The sequence below is a fragment of the Alligator mississippiensis genome, chromosome 3 (assembly GCF_030867095.1).
Source record: "Alligator mississippiensis isolate rAllMis1 chromosome 3, rAllMis1, whole genome shotgun sequence".
Classification (NCBI taxonomy): domain Eukaryota; kingdom Metazoa; phylum Chordata; order Crocodylia; family Alligatoridae; genus Alligator; species Alligator mississippiensis.
In genome coordinates, this window is record NC_081826.1 from 110,684,740 (window position 1) to 110,696,973 (window position 12,234).

Consider the following 12,234-nt stretch of genomic DNA (forward strand, 5'->3'; position numbering starts at 1 on the left):
GTGGCCTGGGGGAAGCATGCATCCTGCCCCTGGCCTCTGTGTTCTCTGCAGCCAGATTGGGGCTGTGTTTGCAGCACCAGCTGCTGCTGCTCTGAGCATCAACTGGGGCTGTCAAACACAGCCTTCAGCCACTTGCAGTTAGGAGAGGAAATGCTTTCCATCTCACCCTGTGTGTGAACTGGGGCTGTACTTCCAGCCCTGGCTGCTGCCCTGGCACTGTGACCCCTGCAAGCCTGGAAACATGGCACCTATAGGTGAACCAGCTGTTACTGCACAGGCTGTGGCAGTGGGAAGAGCAGTCGTATCCCCTGCAGGAAGAGGAGATTTGCTCTTCCTGTTCCCACCACTCTGGACCTTTTAGAATGTCTGGGCATTCATGATACTGGTGGTTATTCTTGGGACTAGAGGGGTGGCAGAAGTCCTATCACCTTTTGAGCTGTACCCAGGTTCCCTGGTACTATTGAAAGGGCAGTGGGAAGCTTTGTTGCCCTTTGAACACCACTGGGAAGCCCTGGTGCTGTTCAGAAGGACAGGAGTTGGTACCAAGGCTTGAACAGTTTTGGTACTGGTACTATTCAAGCATCCTGCAACAGGGTTCTCCCACAGGGCTTCTGGGCAGCTAGCTGATGAGGTGGCCATTAGTGAGCCAGCAGTCTTGGGGTGGGGTGTGAGGGAGAGCGGAGGATTGTGGGATAGCAGTCCTTTGGACCCTGAGAAGCTTACAGACATTATGGTTAGGGACAGACATTCAAAAGCCTAAGCCTGAATTGATTCAATTTTTGCTGGTTAGTCTAATCTGGCTAGGCTGAACCAGTTTGTAACTGGACAGACATTCTCTCTGGACTGAGGAAATTCAGGCACATGCCTGTAGTGGCTCAGGCTAGAAGCCAGGGGGGCACTAGAGCAGCCCTCAATTCCCTTCCACAGTACTGAGCTGAAGTGTGGCATAGCCAGGTCTGGCAGGACCTCTGACTAGGGAGGTCTGCCTGCACCATCCCAGGCTTTTCCCCACTGGCTGCTCAAGGGTCAGGGGTGTTGCCAGCCCCCAGCTCCCTGCTAGCACTCTGAGGTAAAGGGGTGGGGGGTGTACAGTGCATGCATCTGTTGATGATATGGAGCTTTTCAATCTCCCTCTCCCTGCTTCTTTATACTGTCCGCAGCAAACTGACAAGCGAGCAAGCCAACAGGGGGCTGATAACAACGTTTATCACCTCATCAGCAAAACAGCCTCTCTCCATTCGTTCAAACTCTTCTTAATCTGCTTAATAGCTGACCTATTGATTAGCTCCAGAAAGCCCTAAGTGGTCACTGTTCTGTCTGCCTGTCCCAGTGAAACTGGAAACACACACAGACACCTCTCGGCATTAGCTAACATACCACATGCCTAGAGTCTGTGGGGCTGGGGTCCCTGCTGTGGGAGATAGGAGGGAGGGAGGTGGGGATTTTCTGCTTGAGCAGCAAGGGGGGCAGGGCAAAGCCAGGCGGACCCTGGTGCACCTGCAGTCTCTGCTGGAACTGCAGCCAGGGAGCAGAGGGGAGGGGTCAGCCCTACTGTGGAACAGAGAGCCCTGCCCAGCCCAGAGAGCATGCTGGGATGTTGGGGGAGTCTGGTTTTATCTTAAACCAGCAAGGGGTCTGGGACAGACATTGCATAAACCAGTTTGAGCCAAATCAGTTAAGTCTGATATTACATTCAGCCAGATTTACCTCAAACTGGTTTCAGCCATTTTCAAACTGCTTTATGTGCACTTAACATCTCTTCTGTTACAGGTTTAAACCAGTTTCTGATCACTTAAACTGGTTTATGTATAATGTCTGTCCCTAGCCCAAAGGTAATGCAAGAAATCTTCCCTCTTCAGAGAAATTGTTCTTTAAAAGAGCTAACTTTTTCATGGAAAAGCTGGTTTTCTTCTGGAAAAAAGAGTAGCTTTGTGTGACATGAAAAAGATTTTTTTTTCCTGCACAAATTAACACTTGTTCACAGCCTCTGGAAAAAAAACAACAACCCCAAACCCCACAAAAACCAAAACACCTTCACAATTCTAACTAAACAAGCAGGAGCTCCCAGTTAAAATGACTGATAAAATCCTTGGAACAGTGGTTAGGAAGGTAACATGACTGTGGAATATGTCAGTAGAAAGACCACTGGAGGAACATAGTGTCCTAATTTTGTGGCTTTAAGGAGGATGTTGAATAGAAAGGGTTCGGATGAGAGCAATTTCCTCACAATGAGAGATTCAGAAATGTAAGCTGCTCAGTCTATTTAAGCTTATAAGAGAGATGGCTGAGAGGTGGTGTCATGGTCTGTAAGTACTCACAAGGGGAAAAGGTATCTGATTTTACAAGGCTCTTAATGCACAAGTAAAGCTGAAAAATATTCAACTGTTTTTTTTTTTCCTTAAACAGTGCAGGGAATTGAACTTTACTTTGCTAATGAACGTGATAAGAATCTTTAAACAAAATATGGATAGTTTTCTAAAAGACATATTGCTTTTCAACTATTAGTTAGTGGATTGGATAAAAGACTTGCTGTATTCAATTTTACAGCTTGTGTTTTGTAGTATGTCAGTCCTGGTGATCATAATGCTTCCTTCTGGCTTTAATTTATGAATCTATCAGTGTTATTGTTGCTATTAATGTAAGTAATCTTATGGGATCTAGAAATATATCAAGGGAACAACTGCATCCCTAAAATCTTACTTAGTTTAAAACAATAATCCCTTGATACACATATCTGCAAGTGTTGGCTTTACAGAAAAATGGAATACATCCCAGAAAGGCATTAGGAGAATGAAGGAAAACAATTACAAATCTTGGCATAGAAACTGTTTTAGATAAGGACAGGAATAAAGTGGTATTATCTACTTTTCTTATTTCACTTAATTACTTTTTACCGTTATGACCCTCAGTTTGATCCCGCTGCAGTAGTTATACACAGTATTTTACAGCTTGTAGGAGAACAATGTGCTTTGATTGCTATATTGTCTATTTGAAACACAGGGAAGTAAAAACATTTTATTCAGTAAAATAAAACCCATGTTGTTTTCAAGTGTCAGTTTACTTACCACAGGAGGTTGTGTGTCTTGGAGCTACTTATCATTTCTTGATTCTTTGAGCCAATTTACCAGCTAATTATGGACTCCCAAAGAACCGTCTGTCAGCTAGGGATTGCTGGAACATGGTTCACTCAGGCCAAACCTCCATCTCACCTTTACAGACTCCTTCCATGCTTGCTTCCCTGCCAAATCTATTACATAGGGTGTGTAGGGTAGACAAGAATATGCAGCAATGCTGGCTTTAATTACCTGGGGTCTCCTTCATGCTGGAAGCATATTGAGTTGAGGAGGTACAAGTGCTTCCTGTTTCCTTCATGGAAAAAGACTGTCTATGGGCACATCTTGGTGTCTACATGTGCACCCCTATTAGGCTAGAGTAGTTGTATTTATGAGTACTGTCCTGCTGCGGAGGAAAAAACTCCACAGCAGTACATGTATAGATGCTGCCCCCAGCTGGCTAGACCTGCTGGCTAGCTCCATGCTGAAGCACCTTCATGCTCCAACCAGCTAGTCTGCAGCACGTTGAGTCAGAGGGAGCAATTCTGGGTGGCAGGCTGACTGCCTAGGCTCTCTGCCAACTAGGGCTGCTCCACCCCAGCTCAATGTGCTGCAGTCCCAAGTGCATGTGCAGATGCATGCCCAGGAGAAAAAACACTGGAGCAATAATCTTTAGAGTTTACTGCTGTGTATTAATAGACATGTGTAGACATGCCCTATGAGTATGTCTGTGCAACCTCCCTGCCAAGCCTTGTACCGGTGCCAAAAATATGGCCCCACCGACTTGCTCCTGCTCTGCTTGGAATCAAGCAGCAAAGGTGGCTCTGGGCAGTCTGAAATCAATTAATAATCAGTGACTCCAAAGGAGGAAAAGGGTGGGGGGGAGGAAGGGGGAGGAGAGGAGAAGAGTGGTGACTGAAAAACAGCTTTACCCATACAACACATTATGGCCCAGATTCCCCCTTTGCAGTCAAATGGAATTTGTCAGCACAAAGACCAAATAAGGACTTTAGGACTTGACCTTTTATATTTGCATGCATTAATCCCTTTATGTTTATACCACGTCCCAGAGAGTCATGCTTCTGCTTGGCATCTCCCTTTGCCTCCTCTCCAAATGCTCCAAGAGGGGTATTAACTTCAGCTAAGCTTTGTAATCATTTGAGCAGTGCAGGGGTGACCGGTGCCTCCTGAGTCGGGGGGGGGGGGGCACAATTTGTGGGTGATCCCAGGGGCAGGCCAGAAGCCCTATATCCACTCCTACACTTCTGTGCTGTGGCTTAGTGTCCCCGCCTCTGCCCCAAACACACCGCTGGCTTGCGCAGCAGAAAAACTGCTCCGTTCTGAGAGGTGCCAATCTCGGGGGCGGGGGCACATGCCCCCCACAACAGTCGCCTGTGGAGCAGAGACAGTTGTTTTGTTCAAACTCAGTGATGGTCTTAAGAAAGTCTGTCATGCCTAATTACAAATTTCTTTGTCTGTGTGGGTACGACCAAGAATCTGGACAAAAATGAACTTTAAACATACAGTGAAATAACTTAACCAGCTATTCCTAAAATGATGTACAAAGGAAGCACATTGAAAACACCAGGAAGGCCCAGAAGTATTGCTGTCAAAGAATACAAAATGGATAGAAATACTTACATAAATACCTACAATTTTGAATTAAATATTTGGGATGGTGTTTATGTCTAACACTTGTTTGAAATGAATGATTATGCTATAATACAGTGCTGGAAGTTTCTAATGGTAAGGTAATGTAGCACAATCCACTCTTAAGACAGGCTGCAAAACGTTGTCTGAAATATGATAACAGAGGTTCAGACATAGTTGTAATATATTTTGCAGGCTTTTGCCTTGACATACATTCCAATGGAAAAGAGTGAGCCTGCCAATGTAAAAAACAACACTAGGCTATGGTCTTAACATTTACTTTATCTGAAATCTTGTTCTCCTCCTCACTCTGGTTCAGCCCCTGCCCATTGTCCAGCAATTGAAAATAATAATTTATCAGAAAAAACAGGCTCTTTAAATATTTCCCATTATTGATGAAGAAAGGAACCCTTCATTTCAACACAAGAATCAAGGAATGCTGAAGTAAGAGGAAGTAACCTTGGAAATCGCCACTGTTTTTCCATTTTGTAAAAGAAAGACTAAAAATCTTGACTGCTGTTGCAATTTATTTACATCTCTTTTGGGCACTTCTTCATGCTCCTGATGATCCTTGAAAAGCTTCATTTAATATTTATTCTCTGTTAAACACTCCAGGGGTTTGGAATTGCTGCCACCACATTTCCAGCTGGGTTATAAGAATGGAACAGGCTTCCGTCTCTCAAATACTTTAGGTTATGGACAGGAGTTGCATTTGTGCCAAGAGAAAAGTGTTTCTTCTGGCACAAAAAGAGTGTACAGCTATTCAAAGGGTTTTTGAGGAAGACAACTGGGTCCTCTGCAAGAAGTTAGACCGATTACAACAGGGAAGATCTCCCTTCTCCCAAAATCTCTGGGGCGCGGAAGACAGCCAAGGTCCTCTGCTCTTTCTCCCTCTAAGGCAGGGGAGAGAGAGCACTGGTCCCCTGATAGCCTGCCCAGGGGCCATCTGCCAATACTGAGAACAGTATAGCTCCATCTTCTTTCAAATCTCCCTTCTGATAGGTGAAGGCTGCTATTAAATCCCCTCTGTCTTCTCCAAACTAAATAAGCCCAGTTCCCTCAGCCTCTCCTCGTAAGTCATGTCCTCCAGCCCCCTTACCATTTTGTTGCCTTCTGCTGGACTCTCTCCAATTTTTCCACATCCTTTCTGTAGTGGGGGGCCCAAAACTGAACACAGTACTCCAGATGTGGCTTCATAAGTGCTGAATAGAGGGGAATAATCACTTCCTTTGACCTGCTGGCAACATTCCTACCAATCCAGCCCAGTATGCTGTTAGCCTTCTTTGCAGCAAGGGCGCACTGTTGGCTCATACTCAACTTATTGCCCACTGTAACCCCTAGGTCCTTTTCTGCAGAGCTGCTGCCCAGCTGTACTGGTCAGCCCCCACCCTGTACTGGTGCATGGGATTGCTCCGCCCTAAGTGCAGGACTTTGCACTTGTCTTCGTTGGACCTAGTGAGATTCCTTTTGACCTAATCCTCCAATTTGTCTATGTCATTCTGAATCCTAGCCCTACCCTCCAGCATATCTGCTACTCCCTGCAACTTGGTGTCATCTGCAAAACTAGCTGAGGGTATACTCTATGCCATCTTCTAGGTCATTGATGAAGACATTGAACAAAACTGGTCCTAGGACCAAGGCACTCCACTTGATACTGGCTGCCAACTAGACATGGAGCCACTGATTACTACCCACTGAGTCTAATACTCCAGCCAGTTTTTTCTCCACCTTACAATCCATTCATCCAATTTTTGCTTGCCTGTGAGAATGTTGTGGGAGACCGTATCAAAAAAGTCTTGCTAAAATCAAAGTATATCACATCCACCAGTCTTCCTGCATCCACAGAGCCAGTCACCTCATCATAGAAGGCAATCAGGTTGGTCAAGCATGACTTGCCCTTGGTGAATCCATGCTGACTGTTCCTAATCACCGTCTTCTCCTCGAAGTGTTTAGAAATGGATTACTTGAGGACCTGCTCCATGATTTTTCCAGGGACTGAGGTGAAGCTCACTGGTCTGTAGTTCCCTGGATCCTCCTTTTTTCCCTTTCTTAAATATAGGCACTATGTTTGCCCTTCTTCAGTTATCCAGGATATCTCCTTGAGTTTTCAAAGATCATGGCCAGTGGCTCTGCAATCTCATCAGTCAACTCCCTCAGCACCCTCGGGTGCATCCCATCTGCCCCCATGGACTTATACACATCCAGCTTTTCTAAATAGTCCCTAACATGTTCTTTCACCACTGAGGGCTGCTCACCTCCTCCCCAAACTGTGCTGCCCAGGTGCAGTAGTCTGGGAGCTGACCTTGCCTGTGAAGACTGAGGCAAAAAAGGCATTGCATACTTCAGCCTTTTCTGCATCCTGTCACAAGGTTGCCTCCCAAATTCAGTAAGGGACCCACACTTTCCCTGATCCTCTTTTTGGTGCTGACATTTGTAGAAACCCTTCTTGTTACCCTTCACATCCTTGGCTAGCTGTAATTCCAATTGCGCTTTGGCCTTCCTGACTTCATCCCTGCCTGAGCAATGCTCAGGGTTCCTTACTAACCTTGTAAAAATACCTTAAGACTTCAGTGCATCAGTCAGAAGGGGCAGAATTATAGACATAATCTAAAATGGTGTTATCTCCAAATCCAGTCTAATTGCCATCATTTTACAGAGCACTTGTAAAATCAATACAAAATGCAATTGTTATTACTGTTATGAGTTTCCTGCATAACTTCCTGGATTACTCTGCTGTTTCTATGACAGATGCCATTCCAGTTACTAACCTCCCCCTTTATGGTATAGCTGCCACTCATAAGACTGCAACCTGAAATTATAGTAACAATACCTTGCTATTTTCACCAGTTCATCTCAGAATACTTTGTTAAGGAGTTTATAATCATTATTACCATCTTAAAGGGCATGCCTACACATGACGCGTAATGTATCATAGACTAATTCTACTGCACATTAGTGTGTCATGGCTAAAGCCGTGTTAAGGCACTAATGTGCAGTAGAATTAGTCTACTGAGTATTAAGTATCACAAAAAGACTGTGCATCTTTGCTATTGTGCAGTAGCATTGCTACTGAATGTTTATGTAGTACGTCATATTAGCAGTACTAAACTTAATGCTTAGTAACAAAGGCGCATTACTGCATACGTAGACGTACCCATTGATGGAGGAAACCAAGTCATTAAGAGGTAAAGGGCACTTAAAACACACATTTTTTTTTCCAGCGATGCATTTCAGATCTCCGCACATGAGCTGAGGTGAACTGCACGGTACTGCGTGCAGTTGTGTAAGTGGCGAAATGCTCATCAGCATGCAGAAAATGGCAGCGGTGCATTTTTGAACTAAAGCACATCTGAGGTGTTTTAGTTTCAAAGCATCCCACTGCCACTTTCTCAGCGCTGATGCGTATTTCGCCACTTATACAATTTCATGCGTCGCAGCGCCAGCTGCTTTTCACAGCGGTCGGTGCTGTGACATATACACGTGTAAAAATGCCCAAAGTGACTTGCTCATAGTTACTGGCAGAACTGGGAACAGAAATCAGGTCTGTTAAGGCCAGCCCAGTGGTTTATTATCAGTCAACCACACTGCCTCTCCCATAAATGGAGTAGGTTTATTTTTAATAAAAGTATAAGTATGTAATACCTCAGTAAAATATGACTATTTAAAAAACTTGAGATGTGCATGAAAAATATATTACAGAATTGAGCTACATTACATTGTCCAATATGTGGATCTAGGTAAGTCATTTTTGAAAGTCAGGAATAAGCAGATGTCTATGCTTCTACCTAGAATAAAAAATTACATGTATGTCACATTAAAGATCTTTAAATTATGGGAAAACAACATATTCACAGATATGTTTATGAATGAATGAATGACTGAAATGAAATTCATTTCTATTTCATGAGGTCCTACCATTGTTATTTGAACATTTTACTAACCACTGAGTAGTCATAAAAATGTCTGGAAATCCTAACATTTTCACAATCTCTTGATACATTCAAGAGATTGTGCCAATTAGTTGCATGCTGCTTATCAAATATTTTTTAATCCTAAATTTACTGTATTTACTTACAAATCACATGCACCTTCCTCCTCTCCCTATCAGCCCTTCAAAATCAGGGTGCATATATTAAGCTGGGAAGCTGATTTTTCTTCACTGGAATAGAAGCAGGGAGATACTGTGCTTTAATAACTATCACTCCTTTCTGGCTTAAAAAGCAGCAGGGATGGTGTCCAGTTTTAACCCTTTGCCACCTGCTATTAGTAGAGCATTGTAGCTTGTGCCTGAAGCAGAACTGAGCTGGCTCGGGGCATGTGAAGTGCTGCATGAAGTCTGTAGTACCCTGATGAGGCTTGTGGTGTGGAAATAACACATTACTATTTACAGAAACTTGTATAAAGAACTATTTACAGTAAAGAAGCAGCAGTCTTGCTATTTCTCTTGCAAAGGTCTGGGGCCTAGCCCCATTGCTGTCCTGCCACATCAGAAACTTCCTGCTGTCTCAGTTAGCTACAACTCTTTTTTGCATTTTTTTTTATACATTTGGTCTTCCAAAAATATGGTGAGTGTCCTATCTGGGGAAGTGTGGTATGTGAAAAAATGTTCTTTGCAAATGGTGGGAGACAGAAAACCAATTGGATTATCCTAATTTTTGTATTCAAATTGTACTTTTTGACTAGTTGAAATATACATTAACTTCAAAATGTTTCTGTTGTACCGAAGAAGTCTATGTGCCAGCTGGATTATGCACTGGACTTCAGCACTTGTGAATAGAGCCCCTTTTTGTAGAAACTTCACTTAATACTGGTAATCTATGAGGTATAAATTGTTTCAAGTCAAGTCTTCCTCTGTGGTAGAATATCAAGATCCTATGAAACAAAATGGCCCACTGAGCAAATTTATTTTCTTTTGTCATTCGCACAAGCAGGAAACCCTGACAATGTTTAAGAACTGCAAAAATTGTCAAATATTTATTTTTACAGCTGACTGTTGTCATGCACAGTAACTGATTAAAATGTGAGAATTAGCTGAAAACCAGGGATATTTTGTTCAAAACGAGCTATTCATTTCCTCCCCCGCCATCCAGTTTATAGATCTCCTGAAGAGGCTTCCAATGAAACAACAGCTGTTGTTAGGAGGCACTTTACTATCATGCATTTAGTTTATGGAACTGTAAGGAAAGCTACACCATCAGCATAAAAGAGCAACTTAATGCAATGGCTGTTTTAGGATATATGATGTATGACGTGTGACATATGGGGTGTTGCTGTAACCCTATATTATAATGTATGAATGGTGATATTTGATATACTTAGTTATGCCAGGCTAACAATTGCCAAGGCAGAACAGGGCAGATGCTGCTTAGGATGGTGCACTGACTCAGAAGCTAAATAAGTGCATGTTAATGAAATTAGAGTCCAGAGCACTGAATACATTGTTTTATTATTATTTATGCCATTGCCTCTAATCTGGACATTTACTGACAAGTACACTTCATTGAAATGATTTTTATCCTAGCAGCAACACTGTGTGAGAGTAGGTAGGAGGGAAATTATTTTTAAGGACACATTTCTAAGGGTGAAAATTGTGTTATGGATCATAGCAAGAGGTAATAAAATAGATTAACTGTGCATGAATCAGAGGACTAGCCTGCTGATAGCATCTGAATAAGGATTACCTTGAGTTGCCTATAAAAAAAACAAAAAACCTGCATGGTTACTTTAATTGGTCTATTAGCCAGATACTGCCAGGCCCTTCTGTGGAGATGTAGTGAGTCAGACATCTCCGTTGCTCTGTACAGCTCATGTAAGAGCCATAACAAATTGCTATTGTCAACCAGAAAAATTGAGAGGAAAGAGGAAAATGCCTTCCTGGATTGCATTAAGTATAGTTTAAACATGGATTAAGGATTGTTATCCCTTTACCTAGAATAGTTTTTGTGACCTTTTTCTTCCTATAAGTTTATTGCTTGCTTGTTTGCCTCTCCCAGGCCTGTCCCCCTTCCCACTCTACCTTCCTGCCTTTTTTTTCTTCAAATCACTCTCTCCATTTTATACACTGCTCTGTGTATATCCTTTCACAGCATCTGATGAAGTGATCTTGGGCTCACAAAAACTTCTGCTATGTATAGCTTATGCTATGTATAAATATCTGATTTAGTTAGTTTATGAAATGCATATCTACCCTGCTTTCTCTGTTTCCCATCATGTACTGAATATTAGGGCTGTATGAAGCTTTGGTCCCCGATTCAATTCAGCAGAGATCGAATCAAATCAGGAGCCCCTTTAATCTCTCCAAATCAAACTGGAACCTTCTGAATTGATTTGGAGAGATTCGGAAAAAAGTTAGAGATTCGGGCATAGAGACAACATTACATTTTTTTTCTACATACCTCTAGGTAGCAGGTGGCTCGTGAATACTGTGTTGCTGGGGTAGATAGAGCGTTCCACAGAAGTGCAGGGGTCTCCCCAGCGCGCTCGGCAGCAGACCTAGAAATGGACCAGAAGCACTTCTTGTCTACTTCTGGGTCTGCCAGGGAGCGCACTGCCCCCTCCCTGCCCCAGGGTTGGCAACTAGTGCCTCCTGAATCTAGCGGGGGGAGCACCCAGGGTCCCCCTGCAGCTGATTCCTGAGCTGGGGAGGCACAGCGGGCCCCCCCAGTGTGCTTCCCGGCAGACCCGGAAGTGGACTGGAAGTATTTCTAGTCCATTTCCAGGTTCACCACCAAGCACATGGAGGACCTCCACTCCACTCCTGCGGGACGCTCCATGTGCCCAGGCATCACAGCAATCACGAGCCATGCCTGCTACCACAAGGTATATAGAAAAAACTTCTAAAGCTGTGTCTATGTCTGAATCGCTGATTCTCTGAATCAGCATCAAATCTTCAGATTTGGATTCAGCTGAATTGAATCAGGGACAGTGATCCAAATCAATGAATCAAATCACTGTCCCAGATTTGGGCTGAATCCAAATCTGAATCGAATAGGGCCTGCTTTGCACACCCCTACTGAATATAGATTAGATGAATTTCTTTATGCTGCTTTGTTTGGAGGAAGGAATTCCTCAAAACTCCATACTATGAGTTATACTTAAATGGTGTAATTAATTCCAAGTTTTCCATTTCACAAGTAAAATTAAATCTTAACAAGACCACAGCAAAACCCACAGGATTAAAACAGTACATTTGATACAATTTACATTCAACATCACAGGAAGGAAAAGGATTGTTTAGATCTGTTTCTTGTCTTTTGTTTTATGCATATCAACATAATTCCTCCATCAGTTTTTAGACCCTCTTAGTCAACAAAACAGTAGCAACAAACAACATTTTAGCTGAATTACACTGAGAATTGGCTTTATGTGGCAAAATGACACACATCTCTTAGAGGTTTCTTATTGTGGAGTACTTTTGCAATTGCCACCCTGATGCATGCATCAGAAGTTGCTGAAGCCATGATTAGAGGGATAAACCCATCAGAAAACTGGGATTCATAGTAACAGGTGCAAACATTCTGTAGTGGAGCAG